Raw genomic sequence first — 18875 nt, 5'->3', positions numbered from 1 at the left:
TCAGCACCGGCTGTGCCTCCATGAATTTACTGTTGTTCCTTCAATAATCGGCCTGCTTATCAAAAGGAATTAAAAACAGTGCTCATATATACACAATATAACTGCACAAAGATATTTACAGAACTTGCATTGTTTCAACAACAAGGATCGTGATAATGTTTCAACATCCTGCCATTCACAGGGCCTTCTCCAACAGTGCTGTCCTCCATAGATCTGAGAAAATAGGCATTGTTTCCTTGAACAGCAGAAATAATAAATGGGCCTTTCCATAGGAAATCAAACTTTGCATGCTTGCCCTTGTCTTCTCTTCTTGAGTCCCACTTCAAAACTTTGTCACCAATACTGAAATTTTCAACTTTAGCCCTCTTATCAAACATCTTTTTGAGCTTTTCTTGTAAGATTTATGCTCTGTCATAGACTTGTTCTTTGGTTTGCTGAAGATGAATTGTCTGATTAATTCTTCTTTGAATGTCATTTGGTTCAGCCTGAATTTCCTGTAACAGCTTGATAGTAGGAATGCCCAGGGATGAAGGAAATCTAGCCTCCATGCCATATACCAGCTCATAAGGGCTCATTCCAATTGATCTTTTGCTTGAAAGTCTGTCTGCCCATAGGGCATTCACCAGCTTTTTGTGCCAGTTTTTCTTGTTTTCTTCTAGCATTTTCTTTATGATGTTGATGAGGCTCTTGTTAGATGATTCGGCCAATCCATTGCCTTGAGGGTAATATGTTGTAGAATGGCCCAGGGTGATATGAAATCTGTGGCAAAAATTAATCATCTTTTTGGATTTGAAAGCAGCGGCATTATCAGTGATGATTTTCTCAGGGCAGCCAAATCTGGAAAGGATGTTGCACTCGAGGAATTGGATAATAATGGTATCATTGGCTTGTCTACAGGGAATGGCTTCAACCCACTTGGTGAAATAATCGGTGGCTGTTAGGATCCATTTATGTTGGCCTGAGGAAGATGGATGAATTTCTCCAATGAAGTCAAGACCCCATTATTGAAAAGGTTTTTCGGTGGAGATGAGTTTAAGGGGCATGGGCAACAATTTTCTCTTGCCTTCAAAAATTTGGCATTTGTGGCACGACATGGAAAACGTTTTAACATCTGCAAAAAGAGTGGGCTAGTAGAAACCAGCCCTCAAGATTTTATCTGCTGTGGACTTCCAGTAGAGATGTCCTCCACAATCACCTGCATGGAATTCTTTCATGACATTGTTAGTTTCATTCATGGTTAAACAATTCAGCAATATACCTTCATGATTTCTCCAAAATAGTGCACCATCTATAACACAAAATTTCAAAGCCTTCATTTTCAAAAATATTTTCTTTGTTCTGGACAATCCTGGGGGAGCACACAGGTTTAACAATACATAGCAAATATCAGTGTACCAGGGGCATTGCAGAAATATTTCACTGATCTGTGGAGTCGCTAGCTCCGGTTCATTGTCCAGCTGGTTAATGTCTAAGGCTTGAAAATTTGTTTCGGACATCAGTTTAGCTAAACCTTGTCCCTTTATCAGCTTGGTTGGTTTTATTTCAATGTTGTATTCGAGGATACTTGTGATCAACTTTCCCATTTTTCCTTCTAATCCATCTTGAGTCAATATGTCTTTTACAGCAGCGTGTGGGACGTAGGCAATCGCGTGTGAATACAATATGTACACTCTAAAATCCTTGATGGCCTTGACAAGTGTGTAGGCCTGTTTTTCCATTATCGGGTACTTCAATGGGGCGTCTCTTAAGGCTCGGCTGAAATGCTTGCTTAGCTTCCAGGGACCATCTTACCTTGGCATCTTTCTTTAACATGTTGCTTAACAATCTTATTAATTCAGCCAGATTTGGAATGAATCTTCTCAAAAAGTTGATTTTTCCAAGGAATGCTTGTAGCTCTTTTATGTTTCGGGGGTATGGAATTTGGAGGATGGCCTGTATTCTCTCAGGGTCAATTCTGATCCCATCCTTTGATATAATGTGGCCAAGCAATTTTCCTTCTTCAAGGCCAAATAAGGATTTCTTAGGATTCAAAGAAATCCCATATTTCCTGCATGTCATGAAAATTTGCCTGAGGTGCTTGAGATGTTCTTCATCAGATTTGGAAAATGGGGTTAAATCATCAAGGTACACAACCAGGAAGTCATGTATTTCTTTGGCGAAAGCAATATCCATTGCTCGTTGAAAAGTAGCACCAGCGTTTTTAAGTCCAAATGGCATTTTTACATACTTAAATGTTCCCCAGGGTGTGGTAAAAGTTGTTTTGTCTTGGTCATCTGGGTGAACAAGTATCTGGTTAAAACCTAAAAATCCATCTAGTAAAGAGATTCTACATGATCCCACTACTCTCTGAAATATGTGGTCCATTTTGGGCAAAGGATAGTGGTCTTTTAAGGAGACTTGGTTTAAGTTTCTGAGGTCTACACAAAGTCTGATTTCACCTGTCTTTTTTCTTGTAGGAACAAGATTGGACACCCACTCAGAGAATCTGATAGGGGCTATTATGCCTGCTTCCCACATCCTTTTTACTTCTTTTTCAATCGGGGGAAGCAGCACAGGGTTGATTCTTCTCAATTTCTGTCTTCTGATTGGGCTTCAATGGGATTGTGTGCTGAATCACTGATGTATCATAGGACTTCAAATCCTCATAGCTCCAAGCAAATACATCTTGAAATTCTTTGAATAAGTCAATGTACTTGGGCTTTTGATCGGGTGGCAAATTTTTGGACAGTTTGATCATTTTTGGATTCTCTGGTGTCCCAATGTTGTGTTCTTCAATTTCCATGTTTATTGGTTGCAGTTTTGGTTTTCTGGGAATGTCATTAGAGTCAAACATGTCTTCTAGCGGAGTTAGTCCAGCAAGCAAAAAATTATCCTTTAGGTCAATGATTTCTACTTCTATTCTGTCTGCTTCTTCTGCCTGTGTTTGTTTCAGCTGTTCAATGTTTTCATTGTCAAAAACAGTTGGCTTCAGAATCAGTTTGGCTGTTGCAGCATCTAGAGCTTGCTGACTTTCATTTCTCTGCTGTTCAGAATCTGTCATGGCATCCGTGTCAATGTGAATATTTGAAAATTCGTGCGCAAGGGTAAGGAAATTATTGATCTGGGCATCATTCTCGAATACTTGCCAATCTCTGACATTATTTGGGATGGTGGGCCTATGTTTTATTTCGGCTGTGAAACGATGATTCGGGTCAAAAGGAAGCTTGCATGTACTTGCGAAGGTGGCTAGGCTGTGTGCATGAATGTTGTGATTTCTGGAAATCTTGTCAAGCTTGAATTCAGTGAATGACTGGAGTATGTCAGTAGCAGCTGTTCTGTAGGCTCTCATTCTATTGTCATTGGTAACAAAATTACCTTTCATCTGTTGTATAACTAGATCAGAGTCCCCTAGGATAGATATTTTAACAGCTCCTAGAGTTTTTAACAGTTTAAGGCCTAAAAGCAGAGCCTCATACTCTGCCATGTTATTTGTGCATTTGAAATTCAGTCTATAGGCATGTCCTTCTGCATGATTATCATATGTATTGTGAATCCAGACACCTGCCCCTACTCCTAACTTGTTAACAGAGCCATCAAACTCTAGAAACCATGTGATTTCTTGCTTGTGATCAGTATCAAGAGATTGAGCTGTTTTAGGATTGGGCAGATTTAAAATTTCTGTTTGGGGAGGTTCTTGTAACATGCTGGTTGCATTTATTGTTTTGACGATTTCTCTATTGTGGGCAACCGTTTCTTCATTGATGTGCACTTGTTGTTCTAGAGCCAAAGGCTCCTTATTAGTGGGCAGATTTGAATCATCATTGAATAAAATGAAAGAATCCATATCGGAGTGAATTGAATAAATGGGAAAATTTTCAGGCTTGCTTTCACTACTTACTACGTATTTCATCAGCGTTTCTCTGTACAGTCTCTTTGGTTGCCCAAAGACTGAAATGGTAGCATAGGAAAGGTCTAGTTGAAGGGATCCTTGAAGCTTTGCTCCCCATGATCTTGACAGGAGCATACCGTACTTGGGAGGAATGTCAGCGACTACTACATCCATGAGGATGGTTTTGTTCAGATATTGGACTAAGGAAACACACAGGTCTTTGATGAGACCTAGACATTTCACTTGACTTGAGTCAAATGAGTATAAATCTTTGTAAGGCCTTGTGATGTCGAGATTCAGTTTTTCCATAACTGCTTTGGGCATAAGATTGTGCGATGCCCCTGAGTCAAACATAGCGTTGTGTAAAACTTTGTCATGTATATGCAGACTGACATAAAAGGGTGGGACAGGTCCGTGGGTAGATTTTCCATTAACTTCTGGTCCAAACAATAGCTCAGGGGAATCATCCAAAACATTTACATCATCTTTGTTTTCTGTAATTTGAAGTGACCTTTGAATTTGTTGCCTATACACATCGTGTTTAGCCAATTCTGAAAGAGGAATGGCTATCTTGAGTTTTCCAATCTCTGTTTCTAAACTAAAAGGCTTCTCCAATGGAGTCTTGGTATTGGCATTGGCAGTTTTTCCCTTTTCATTTGAATTCTCAGCGACTTGCTCTTGTTTATCAATGCTATGGGAAGTATTTGCTTGCGGTTTGGCAACTTCAGGAGTACTTTTTGGGATGCTGTTTGAATTTTCTTTTGAGAAAGGAGGCGTCAAAGGCTGCTCAACAGCAGGCTGCGTGTCTGTTATGTCCTCTACAGTCACTTGACTTGAGTTTGAGGCAGTCGTATCAGCTGGTTGGGTTATAACAACTGTGTTTTTAATCTTGTTGGGCCGTTTGGTTTCCTTTATCTTGCTAGGCTCAGAGATGTCAATGGTCCTAGTTCTGAGCTTATACTGTTTGTGTACCTCATACACAACAGTATCATAACCCTGCTTGAAATCAAAATATTCACCAGTTTTAGTCTGAAATTGACTGCAATCATGTTCATTTTGGTCTTCTTGTGTCAGGAAAGTTTGATGCTCACCCTTTAGGTCCACTAAATTCATGTGATCGTCTTCTATGGGTTGACTAGAAGTAGATCCTTCTACATAGTTATGTTGAAAAGGGGGTCTGATGTCTTGGTCTTGGTTAGACCTACCATCATTTATGTTTTGTTTTTTCCTGAAATTTGGATTTCTTATGGTGTTGGACTGCTGTCCTTCCCATGATGCTTTTCTCTCAACATTTTCTACTCTTTCCCCTAGTCTTTGCAGGCCATTAATGATAGCATCAAGCTTCTGGTCAAAGGCTGAGGGCTCTTCTTTAAAGGTGGTTCTCTTTTCCATTCTCGCTCTGTTTCTCTTGGCAATTAAGTTAGCTTCTACGGTAACAACAACCTTTTGGGCGTCTTCAAGAGTTGTAGGGGCTCTTTCTTTCAACTGATATGCCATATCCGGGTCAAAACCGTCAGGAAATTTGTACAAGGCCAGATCGGGTGGAGGCCTTAAATTCTGTGGTATCGCATTATATACATTATTGAATCTTGCACAGTATTCTAAAACGGTCTCTTGAGGACCTCGTTTAATTGTATCATATTTAGCTAGTATGTGCAAGGGATATTTCTTTTTCTCCCATCTGTTAGTAAAGGATAGGTAAAGCTCCTCAGGAGTGGTTATGGAATTTGCAGCAAGTGATCTGAATCAAGTTCTTACATCACCTGTTAGACTCTGAACAAAAATTCTCATCCTCACACTGTCATCATCTATTTCATAATTCTCGAAATAGTCTTGCATCTTTTTGGCATGCTGAATGGCTGTGAAGGGACCAGTGGAATCAAAATATGAAATTTTCGATTGGTAATCTTGGGGTAAAGCCGCAGCGTTAGCAGGCAATTGCAGGGGTGCATATCTATTAGCCATATTGGTGGGGATAAGAGGAACAACAGGGATTACAGGGACAATAGGAGTAACTGGAACAGTAGAAACAACAGTAGTGGTAATGGGAATATGTGCAGTGAATGAAGGTGTGAAGGGAGGGCTTTGAGATGTAGATGATGAACTAGGGGAAGCAGGGGTAGACCGGAATAAAACCTTGACAGGAGTTGGAACAGAGCTAGGATAAGCTGTTTCAGGACTCAAATCAGCAAAATTTTCCTGTCTTTGTTGCTTCCTAAGGTTTTTAGGGATTATGTTAGGGTTTTCAAAAATAGCTGGAGGATCTGGGTCTGGGTTTGACCTTGTATATCGCGGATTTTTCTTGGGAGCCAACTTCCGAGCTTGTTGTTCTTTTTATTTTTATTTTTATTTTTTTGTATTCACAAGGGCCAGATAAGATTTTGGAATGGCTGTATATATCTTAAAACTAGCATGAAGATTGACTGAAGCAGCTTTTATCTAAACCTGTTAATGTAAAACAAAAACAGTTTCAAAGGCTTCCTGGCTGACATTCAGGCTTCATCTGTGGTTTTAGGAAATATACAACAATTAGAAAATCAATTTCTACAGGGGGTTTTTAACCTTCTTCGTGAAACTTTGTAAAATTAACTGAGGAAGCTCCCCAGCGGAGTTGCCATTATGTTATAACTCAAGTTGTCCCTGAAGGTTAAGAAAGGGATACGGCCGAGGTAACCACAAACCAACTTTGGACTGCAGGTTCTAGCCAACTTGTAATCAGAGAGGGCTCTCTCTTTATGATTTAGCTTTGTTGAAAGGGATGATTTTAGGCTAGATATGATGCATAGGGGTTTTGATTGAGTTTTGGTGGGAAAACTGACACTTTCAGGTAGAGAGGCAGAGTATAGTTTGAATCTTTCAAGCCATTGGGCGTGGAGTCGAGGAGGGGAACTGCTGGTGCGTTTCCTTAATAACAGTGAGGGAACATGGAGAAAGATAGCTGAGGTTGAAGCAATCTTTAGGTTTAAGGGATGAACTGAATGCTAAAGAAAGAGAGGTAGTTAAGAATCTCTCCAACAGATTAGCAGAGAAAATAACAGGGCGCTACCTAGGGGCAGTTAAGAATCCCTAAATAATTGGCCAACACAGGTGAATTGGGGTAAACATGAGCCGGAAGGAATTCAATGTTCATAACTAATTCTTTTAGAGGAAAACATCAAGCAACAACAGAAATTGAGCATAGAGAGTATTTAAACTAATTCTAGGCTATTCCTTTTTCCTACTATTTAGAAAATGGCAAACACATAAACAGAGATAGGAGGCACTTATTGCTTCAGGCCGTAGCGCAGGAATTCCATCTTCAACTCTTCAAAACATTCATCAACAACAGACAGTTTGCTCTCCAAGCTTTAAGCAATCTTTGATTACAGAAAAATTCAGGTATACACAGCGAGTCTCTAGTGAAAATTATCAATTAACCAACCCTTAAAACTATATAGAGGGTGGTATATATAGGGAAAAACTTTCTATCTACTGCTTTTATTACATCTTGACCTAATCAGGTCATAAAACATAATTTATTGACCTAACTCTATCGGGAATTAAATGCAAAAAATCTCTTGAGCGGCGCTGAGGGTCGTCGTATCAGAAATAAGTGAATGATGTGGTCCTTGGTGGCTTGCTGTAGTGTCTTCTGAAATAAATATGCATGGGTTCCTGTTCCTCGATGTCTGCCTGCATTTAAAGTTTAAGTTGTGATTTGAGTGCAGGAATGGGCTTTAGCTGCTTGATTTGACTTTCTGGGGGGCTCATTAATTCTTAGCTGCTTCGAGCCACTAAAATATCTTCGGCTGATACTCTTTGGCGTTTTTTCCTTCTCTGATACTCTTTGACAAAATATGGACTGCTGATCTGATGTGCTGCGGGTCTAATCACTAATAAATGGCTGATGTTCGGCCTCTGTATCTTCTGAAATTGTCTTTTGCTCCTTTTGGTGTGCTCTGTGAAGAAAACGGATCATTTGTGCGCCCTTTCGGGATTCCTGGGGCCGCATGGTGAGAAGATTCCTTAAATATTCCCTGAAGATTCTCCATTTCGGCCTAAAAATCCTGCGATACTGCCTCAGAATTGGATTTCGGGGCTCCGAAGTGCGACTTTTGTGCCTCTGCGCCCAAAAAAGTGCTGATGACGTCAGCATTGTACGGCGGGTGACGTTAGCATGACGTCAGCAGGGCGACGTGGTGGGATGACGTGAGCATGACGTCATCACGTACGGACGATGACATGGCAGGTACGGTGGCGGGGACACGTGGTAGTGACGTGGCAGGAGGCCACGCAGGCAGGTGACTCATCGGGTGACTGGACAAGGGGTGATGTGGGCTATGGCGTCACAGGGCGGTAAGCGGTTTTGTGGTGCACCGCTTATGGGCAAAGGCGGTCTTGGGGGAAGGGGCTCCGCCACGCCCCAGAGCCTGACGTGTGGCGGGAGTACGGCGGCAAAACCGCCGAACTCCCGGACGCTAAAGCCCGGGCGAGCTGCATATAGGAAAGCCCGCCAGCCGTTGATCTGTGGGGCGGGTGATCCAACGGTTGGTGGCGATCGCGAGGTGACGGCGGGTTAGAGGGTGGGAATATTCGTAGGAATATTCCAAATTTGATACGTGCAGCGGATGGGTTTTAGACTTAGGTTTAGTGTGTTATGGGGTTTAATAAAGGGCGCATCAATGTATTTACAGTCGGACTTAGGGATATGAGTGAAATATGGGTTTTTGACATGCGGGGTTGATATATTATGCACGGAACGAGGGAAAAAGGTGCAAAAAATGGGTTTTTTGAAGGTTTTTTAGGGGTTTTGGTTTAGGGAAGAGGTTATTATTCTGACCAGATGTCAGAGTAATCCCTGGACACAGATGGGCTAAAAACAGTCCCAGATGGACTGTGATTTCCCTGACTTAGTAAAAATATGGCTATATTGCCAGGGGGGAATATTTACATAAGGGGATTTATATACATGATTTAAATAGGGGAAAGGGGAAAATTGTTAGGGAGTTATATAATAAAGTTAATAGTTAATATGGAGATGAAAAGAGGGCGCTAAGGTATGAGACCTTAGGCTTTGTTGGGGAAAAGAAGGCTCACAAACACTGAGTGAGCAATCCTTGAGTGAAGCAGATGTTCACCAAGGCACATGTCATGGAAATGATGAAACTGAGAGGCTCAAGCAGATCTTGACCTCTTGGGGGATGTTAGTAAGTGACCTGGGGGATGAGAAGAAAGGGGAGGTTAGTGAATCTCCAGCTTGAGTACCTCCTTTGAATGCAAAACTGCCTGATGACTGTGATCTGAAAAGATAAGACATTGTGAGATACAAAATTGATCACCAATCATGATTCTGCCACATCAAAGCTACCTACCCAGCCTACAGTCCTAACATTTTTTCTTCTTTTTGTTTTGGGTGCACTTAGACTTGCAGACCCATCCTCACAATTTTTCCTTTTTTCTATTTTCCTATCTAAATCTACACTTATTTCTGCCAGGGCCCAGATTAAACAGTTGGGTCCCTTTGATTCTCTACCTATCTACAAATCTGCCAAGATTATACTGTTTGGACAGATGTCATTCTCTATATTCTAAAACAGGAAATTGAAACCTAGGGAGGCTAGGATTAGACTGTCCGGACCTCCCTTTAAGAAATTCTTCAATACTGAAACAACTCATCAAAATTGGAAACAACAGTGGCATTTGAATTAGCACACTTTATTACTCCTTCTCTGGAAATATGGAACCTTGCTGCAAGAAAGATGACATATTTGGCATGTAAAAATTTCAATCATGAAAAATGAAACCTATTGCAACAAGAGGCTAACACTTACATTGGCCAAAAATCTGATCTCTGTAAGTAAGTTAGATGATGCAGGTGTAAAAATAGTGTTCGATAAGGATACATGCAAAATGGTTCGAGGAGCATTGGTATTGATGCAGGAGTTCGGATTGGAACTCTGTACAAGCTGCAAGGTAGCACTATTGTTGATAGGTGCAAAAATTTTGTGGTTCCTGAAAGTGGAGAAGAAAATCTAGTGGACTCTGGAGAAAAGAACATGCTATCGCATCAAAGGCTTGGACATATTGGAGAGAAGGGCCTTCGAATACTTCATGGTAAAGGTATGGTAGAAGGTATGACTAATAGCTCTCTGGCTTTTGATTTTTGTGAAAATTGCGTATATGGTAAGTAGAATTGGGTGAGTTTCCCCTCTAGTGGCAAGAAGGTGAAACAAGTATTAGAGCTTGTGTACAGTGATGTGTTTGGACCTATGAGGGTTTCATCACTGGGTAAGTTGTGTACTATGTATCATTTATAGATGACTTCTCAAGGAATACATGGATATATTTCCTCAAGAAGAAATTTGAAGTCTTTGACAAGTTTAAAGAATTTAAGGCTTTGGTGGAAAACCAGACAGAGAAGAAGATAAAGGTGCTGAGGATAGATAATGGTGGAGAGTTTTGCAGTAAGGAGTTTGAAGAATTCTATAAGAAGTGTGCTATAGCACAACAAAAGAGTACTCCATACACACTTGAGCAAAATGGAGTTGTAGAAAGAATGAATAAGATGTTGATGGAAAAGGAAAGAAGCATGCTCAGTGGTGTCGAGTTAGGACAAGAATTCTGGGCAGAGGCAGTGGAGACAACAAGTTACTTGGTCAATAGATCACCTTCATCAGCGTTGGAGGATAAGATTCCACAAGAGGTATGGACTGGTAAGAAACCCTCTCTTTCACATCTGAGGGTATTTGGATGTGATGCATATGTAATGTTTCAAAGGAGAAAAGAACCAATTTGGATAGTAAATCTGAAAAGTGCATCTTTATTAGGTATAAGGATGGTTGAAAGGGTTATAAGATTTGGAACCCGGTAACTAGAAAGGTTGTGTACAGCTGAGATGTGGTGTTTAGAGAGGTGAAAGATGTTATTAAACATGAAGTCCAACCAAAGGAACCTGAGAAGATAGAGTTTGAGCTTAAGGAAGAAGTATCAGACTCTACAGCAAAGGAGGAATCAAAAGATCAAGACCCACAAACGCTGGGTGTGAGAAGATCAGTTCAAGAAAGAAAGCAACCAAAAAGGTATATTCCATTTGCTTTCTGTTCAAATTTTTCTTTATCTGTTACTAATGATGATCCCACAACTGTAAAGGAAGCAGTAGATTCATAGGATAGAAAACTATGGAAAGAGGCCATGGTTGATGAAATGCATCTTTGCACAAAAATGAGGCTTGGGATCTGGTGGAGTTGCCGGTTGGAAGGAAACCCATTGACAGCAAATGGGTGTTCAAGAAGAAGACAAATTCAGAAGGAAAGGTGGAGAAATATAAAGCTCGGTTGGTAGCAAAAGGTTATTCCTAGGTGCTGAGAATTGATTTTGGTAATATTTTTTCTCCTATTGCTGAGGTAGCTTCTATTAGATTACTTTTATCTCTTGTTATTGCTTTTGATTTTGGGGTAGAATAGATGGATGTGAAGACAACATTTTTTCATGGGGATCTGGAAGAGGAGACTTACATGAAGCAACCTGAAGTCTTTGCGATAAAGGGTAAGAAATAACTAGTATGCAAATTAAAGAAGTCTCTGTATGGGTTAAAACAGTAACCAAGGATGTGGTATCAGAAATTTGATACATTTATATGGGGACTTGGCTTCACTAGAAGTAAAGAAGATCACTGTGTGTATTTTAAAGTAATTGGTGATCGTGTTATTTATATGGTCTTGTATGTGGATGATATGTGGCTGGTTGGAAATGACAAAGAAATTATCTAGGATTTGAAGACCCAATTGTCCTCCAAAAATACATGAAAGATCTTGGTGCTGCAAACTATATTTTGGGCATTGAAATTAAAAGATATCAGGCAAAGAGGAAGCTCTGGTTAAACCAGAGGAAGTATGTCGAGACAATAGTGCAGAGGTTTAATATGTAGGATAGTAAACTGGTGAAGGTTTCTATTCCTGTAAGTGTGAAGTTATTTGCTGAAAAGTGTCCCAAGACACAAGAAGGGGAAGAGGACATGTCCCGTGTTCCATATGCAAGTGCAGTCAGTAACTTGATGTATGCAATGGTCTATACTAGACTAGACATTTCACATATAGTGGGAGTATTGAGCAGGTTTATGTCAAAACCAGGGAAGAAGCACTGGACAACATTGAAGCTGGTTTTCATGGATTTGTGTGGCACTAGTGATTATGGTTTGTGCTACCAAGGAAGACCAGGATTGGACAGAGTGTTGGAAATTTGTGGCTTTGTTTATGCAGACTGGGCTGGAGATCTGGATCAAAGAAGATCTACAAGTGGGTATCTTTTTAACCTATTTGGAGGAGCAGTCAGTTGGATGAGTAAGAAACAATATGTAGTGGCACTATCAACTATAGAGGTAGAATACATGGCAGCCACTCATGCAAGCAAGGGAGCAGAGTAGTTGTAGAGGTTGTGTTCAAGTATGGGGTTAGTAAAGGGAGCTATAAGGATAGACTGTGACAACCAAAGTGAAATTTTCTTGGCAAAGAGCCTTTCTTATCATTCAAAGACAAAGAACATTGATGTTCAGTATCACTTTATGATGGATATGATAGAAGAAAAAAAGGTGTTGCTGGTAAAGGTGGACACTTTGAAGAATATTGCAGATGCATTGACAAAATCTATGAGCTCTAAGAAGTTCTCTTGGTGTAGAGAAACAATGGGCATTTTAGGGTTGGATAAATAACTAAGCTCTCCCGTGGCCCCCTGTGGAAAGAAAACGACAAGTGGGAGAATGTTGGGTTGTGTTATATTCTTTCCACAACTATATTAGGTTGGGCAGACCTACCTATGGTTTTGTGCATGGTTTTTGCACATGGTTTTGGACGTGATGGTTTTCGGTCTATGGTTTTGGACGTGATGGTTTTCGTTCCATGGTATTGGATGCTTCAGTATGTATAAACATGTATTGTAACATTGAAAGGAACATAATGAAAAATCAAGCTGGTAGTCCCGGTTTTTGGATCCAAGGGAAATCTCTGTGTATATGTGTTTTATGTGTTGTGCTCTCGCATTGTTTATTTTCTATGTTTTAGAATTCGTATGCAGGTAGTTTCTGTACGGGGTTAAAACTTACAGAGATTGAGTCATGTAAAATCAAACTTTCAATGCAACCACCGCATGAGTTCTCAACCTACAAAAAAAAATGGTATCAATGATTAGAACCAGTAAAAAGAATTGTCCAAAAATAAAAATATTCACCTATAAGTTATGGACAATAGCAAGAAGGTGATGGCAGATGCCTATTAGCAGGAAAACACACCAAAAAGTATTGTTCTAGCCAAGCTACAACTCTATCCTGATAAACTAAATGATAAACTCAAAAATCCTGAGCATCTGTCCACAATACACATTTATTTGTTCTTAACCCTAAATCAAGCATAAGAGGGAGAAGATACCACTCGCTTGTGGAGGAATTTTCCAAATAAGACTCATCAAGTTGGTCAAAAATCCTATCATGATTTCCAACATAATTAGCTTGAAAATATTGAAAGTCTTTAAAGAATGAGCATTCATCGAAAACCCTAATTTCAGAAACCGTAATTTGAGCCTATTCTTGGATTTCGTCAAGGATCTAAGGACCTAACATAACCATTCACAAGAGCCGAAGTGCCTCACCATCCTGACAAACTTCTGAATGCTCAATTTGTATATCATTGAATATTGATAGTTTCGATGGATCTCCATATGAATGCACACTGTCATAATCAGTTGTGACAGGAAAATGAGTAGTGAATATATTATTGGTTTTGACCAAATGTTGCAGTACTGACATATTCACAGTTAAAAAAATCAAATTATTCTAATTTCCAAGATGAAGATGAATTAACCAAATTAGTCTCAAGAAAGAGATGAGTCATGTGATATGTTCCCTCACATACAGTGGACTGTGAGATTGCACTAGATTGTACCTTATCATTGTAGGTTTTAACCCTATACAAAAATTACCTACAAATGAATTATTAAAAATATAAAATATATAATGGTGAGAAATACAAAACAAATACACAAATATTTCCCTTGGATCCCAAAACTGGGACTATTAGATTGATTTTCATTATTTCCTTTCAATGTTACAATAGATATATATACATGTCGAAACATCCATAAACCCCAATCCATTAACCCTGGATTAGAACATAATCATAGTTCCCTTGACCGGATCTACAAAATACCATGGGCAGAAAATTGTACTACCAAAAACCATGTGCAAAATCCATGCACAAACCATAGGTAGGTTTGCCCACCTAATATAGTCGTGGAAAGAACATAACACACACCCAACATTCTCCCACTTCTTGTTTTCTTTTCCACACAGGGTGTCACAGGAGAGATTAGTCATTGTCCTTTAATGCCCATTGTTTCTCTACACCAAGGGAACTTCTCATTTCTCACAAACTTTGTCAATGCATATACGATATTCAACAAAGTATCCACCGTTACCAGCAACACCCTTTTTTCCTCCACCATATCCCTTACAAAGTGATACTGAACATCAATGTGCTTTCTCTTTGAATGATAAGTAGGGTTCTTTGCGAAGAAATTTGTACTTTGGCTGTCATAGTCTATCTTTATATCTTGTTTTAATAACCCCATACTTGAACACAATTTCTAAAACAAAATTGTTTCCTCACTTGCATGAATGGTTTCCATGTATTTTTCCTCTGTAGTTGAAAATGCCACTACATACTGTCTCTTACTCATCAAACTAACTGTACCTCCAAATAGGTTAAACACATATCCACTTGTAGATCTTATATGATCCATATCTCCAGCCCAGTCTACATCAACAAAGCCACAAATGTCCAAAACTTTGTCCAATCCTGGTCTTCCTTGGTAGCACAGACAATAATCACTAGTGCTACACAAATACCTGAAAACTTGCTTCATTGTTGTCCAATGCTCCTTCCCTAGTTTTGACATAAACGTGCTCAATACTCCCACTGCATGTACAATGTCTGGTCTAGTACATATCATTGTATACATCAAGCTACCAACTGCACTTGCATATGGAACATGTGACATAACTTTATACCTATAGGAATAGGAATCTTCACCAGTTTACTATCATGCATATTAAACATTTGTAGTATTGTCCCAACATGCTTTCTCTAGTTTAACTAGAGCTTCCTCTTTGCCTGATCTCGTTTAATTTCCATGCCCAAAATATAGTTTGCAGCACCAATATCTTTCATGTCGAATTTGGAGGACAATTGGGTCTTCAATTCCTAATAATTTCTTTGTTATTTCCAATCAACAACATATCATCAACATATAAGACCAAATAAATAACATGGTCACCAATTAATTTAAAATATACACAATGATCTTCTCTGCTTATGGTGAAGCCAAGTCCCCGTATATATGTATCAAATTTCTGTTACCACATCCTTGGTGACTGTTTTAACCCAAACAAAGATTTTTTTAACCTACATACAATTTCTTTTTTACCCTTCACCATAAAGTATTTAGGTTTCTTCATGTGTATCTCTTCTTCTAGATCCCCATGAAGAAATGTTTTCTTCACATCCATCTATTCTACCTCAAAATAAAAGGCAGTAACAATAGATAAAAGTAATCTAATAGAAGCTACCTTAGGAATAAGATAAAAAATATCACTAAAATCAATTGCCAACACTTAGGAATAACCTTTTGCATTTATCTTCTTCTTAAACACCCATTTGATTTCAATGGGTTTCCTTCCAGTCAGAAACTCCACCAGGTCCCAAGCCTCATGTGATGCCATTTCATCAACCATGGCATCTTTCCATAGTTTTCCATCCTTTGAATCTATTGCCTCCCTGACAGTTCTGGGATCATCATCAGTAATAGATAAAGAAAAATTTGAATAGAAAGCAGATGGACTATACCTTTTTGGTTGCCTTATTTCTCGAACCGATCTTCTCACAACTGTAGTTTGTGGCTTTTCATATTCTGATTCCTCTCCTTTTGTAGACTCTAATTTTTCCTCCTTTAGCTCAAACTTTATCTTCTCAAGTTCCATTCATAGGACTTCATGTTTAATAACATCTTTCACCTCTATTATCTCTCACTTCATTATGACTTTTCAGTTGTCCCAAGTGCCAAATAATAGTGAATTTTAAAGCCATTTTTCAAGCCAAGAAAGATCTCAAAGCTAAATCAGACCCTCTCCACTCGATAGTGCTTGTAATAAGATTTCCAGCAGTAGGTGGAAATCCAAAAATGGACTCCTAGATCAGAGGTTAGAGAATATTCAACATACCCTTTGAAAGCCATAAAACAAAGAGGAAAAGACCAAGGGGAGGCTCATCTTAATCAAAATTTTTCTAAAAGTAGTAGCAGTGGAGTGCAGCGAGGGAAGCAATCAGCAATTGTTGATATCACAAATTTCAATTAGAGGTTCCAATGCAATGCAAATCAACGATCACACTCAGAGCTGTATTAGAAATTGGTGATCAACATTTTTGAAGGTTGCGAACAGATACGATGTCATAAACCATCGAACGTTGATAATGTTAAAAGTGTTGGGGAAGGACTGTAATGCAGGTATATTCTAAGTGTGGACACAAACAATTCCTCTATCCCAAGATAGCGGCTCTAGTCACAAACAAAAAATCTATGGAATATCTCCTTAAGCTAGAATCAGTTAAGAAGGCCTACCTCTTAGAATGCTATCCTGCTTGGTGATGATTCTGCTTTCTCGCTCCAGTTATCTTTCATTTCCTTCCTTCAAACACCTGAAACAAGAAAACAATGAAAAACAACAAATGTAATAGCATACAATATTGTATTCATCCTACTTAACAGGTAAAGGAACATTAAGCCATAAAGATGTAAAATGACACTTCATGTAGGAAACCGATCGACAGTTGCATTTATATAAATCAGAAAGAGATTGAAATTGGTGCCTTGACATTATTGGTCTCCTCCGATGTATCTGAGTTCCCACACTTCTGCTAGCACTTCATGGACAGCCCCAACAATACAGGTTTTAAGGCCTCTTTCTCTCCAGTCTCAAACCACACCAAAGCACACTATTCTCCCTCAAACATACACTAGAACACTTCAAGCTTTAGATGTCTTGATGATTACTCCAATTCTAAAAGCTCTAACTCCAAACTAAAAATTAGCTTTTCTTGGGAAAAATAGCGGTTTATATAGCATGGATCAATGGAATATGGTTCCTCGCTTAATGGGAGAAGGTCTTATCTCTTGAGTTTGTTCCCTTCTAATAGGCGAAAGGAGCCCAAATTGACCTCCTCGACTCCATCTGGTCTAACCATTTACCAGACATTCGTTATGAAGCTTCTAGAGCTGGAAGCTTCGACTCCATATTTAAAAAACTTTCCAAAAGAAGATCAGCATGAATGAGAAAGGGCTTAGTCAATCCGATTGGTGTTAGTGACAATTTTAGTCCCTGCACATTAGGATGAGGAGGACGTTGGTCTTCAGCACTAGTCTTGTAAACTAGGGTAAACAAAAGATTTTTGGGAAATGATGCAAAAGAGAATTTCTCTTCTCATGAAGAGGGACATAATGGGAGTTTCTTCATGGGAGGAAAACATGTGGGGTTCACTATAGAGGTCCTCTAGGATCATGGATGGGGAGTATAGGGACAATTACAAAATTTTGTGTAATAGATGCCCCCTAAAGCATAAAGGTCGAACTAGAGTGAGGAGTGAAATGCTTTACAAGTGCGTGCAGGGAACCGAGGTCTGTCATCGACGAACCTACAAGCAAGCATAAATACATATAGATCATGGAAAACTCTGACAAATGATACATGAATCATGGTATGGATGAAGCCATCTAGAGAATGATCATATAAATGGATCCAAGGCATGGGTGAAACCATCCAATAGAGAGGATCATAATGAAACCAAGGTATGGTCACAACCATCCAACAATGAGAAGAATCACATATAACAACTCATGGTATGGTCGTAGCCATCCATATGAAAGCAACATGTATATCAGCATGATCATGTCACATCGCCTTGCAACCTAGACATTTGTAATCTAAGCCTAGGGTCTTGCGCACCAACACGACCCGATCATTGTACAAATTCTAACATGTGAATAGATGTATTGAAGTCGAACATGCTAGAAAATCGCTTCATTACCGGTCAATGATGAAAATCGTTAACAAGAGCAAGAGAATCCACTAATAATGACTCTCAAGGTACTAGTAACACAATCCACAAATGTGAATAAAGGTATTGAATTCAAACACCCATGAAATCACCCGATCAAAATCCAATGATGTGAACTTGTTGTCGAGTGCGAGGAGCTTGCCATTAGGGCATGCAAGCTCTAAGCTACTGGAAGGGAGTCCCTCGTTTAGCTTCCTAGATAATGAGCTGAAGTCAACAGGATGTGACCATGTCAAAGGAGGGCCATGATGTATCCCACATCATCGACACGAGGCAAAGGGATGCAAATGATTTCAACTGGTACAAAGAATCAGGAGTAAGTGCAATTGCAGAGGGACTAACTCTTGAACATATCGGTAACACAATTTTGGATTTTGGCAGCTTTTGGATCCATGGTATTTGTGGTCATGATGATGTGGTAGAGATCAAATGGAAGGCCAAGTGAAAGGCCCAACCCATCAAAGTCAATGATGAAATGAGGATATCCCAACTCGACATGAAATAGAGAGTGTCCTATTCAAGAGTGAGCTACCAACACGACTAATAGGATTTCCAATTTTCCCCCACCATTTCTGGTAGGTACCCCAATTAGTTTTTATCACAAGCTTAAAGGGGATAGCATGTTCTTACACTGTAAGTTCATCCTTCGGATGAATCCGACCTATTTAGTTTAATGAGCCTTAGGAAGGAGAAGCTTATGTTCGTCATGGTGATGAATCTGAAGTTGTTTAATGCTTTAACAAGTCTGACAAAGGTGTAACTTGGTATCTTTTTCATGTTTAGAGAGTTTGAAAAAGACACAAAAAAGAAAACTCCAAATGGTCCCTTTTCATACATTTGTGTCTCTCGAGCCCGAAAACGTAGAAAATGAT

This window comes from Pinus tabuliformis, chromosome X (genome assembly GCF_031772625.1).
Source record: "Pinus tabuliformis cultivar Carrire ecotype Pingquan chromosome X, CPIR1, whole genome shotgun sequence".
Lineage (NCBI taxonomy): Eukaryota > Viridiplantae > Streptophyta > Pinopsida > Pinales > Pinaceae > Pinus > Pinus tabuliformis.
Note: the sequence above shows the minus strand (reverse complement) of the source record.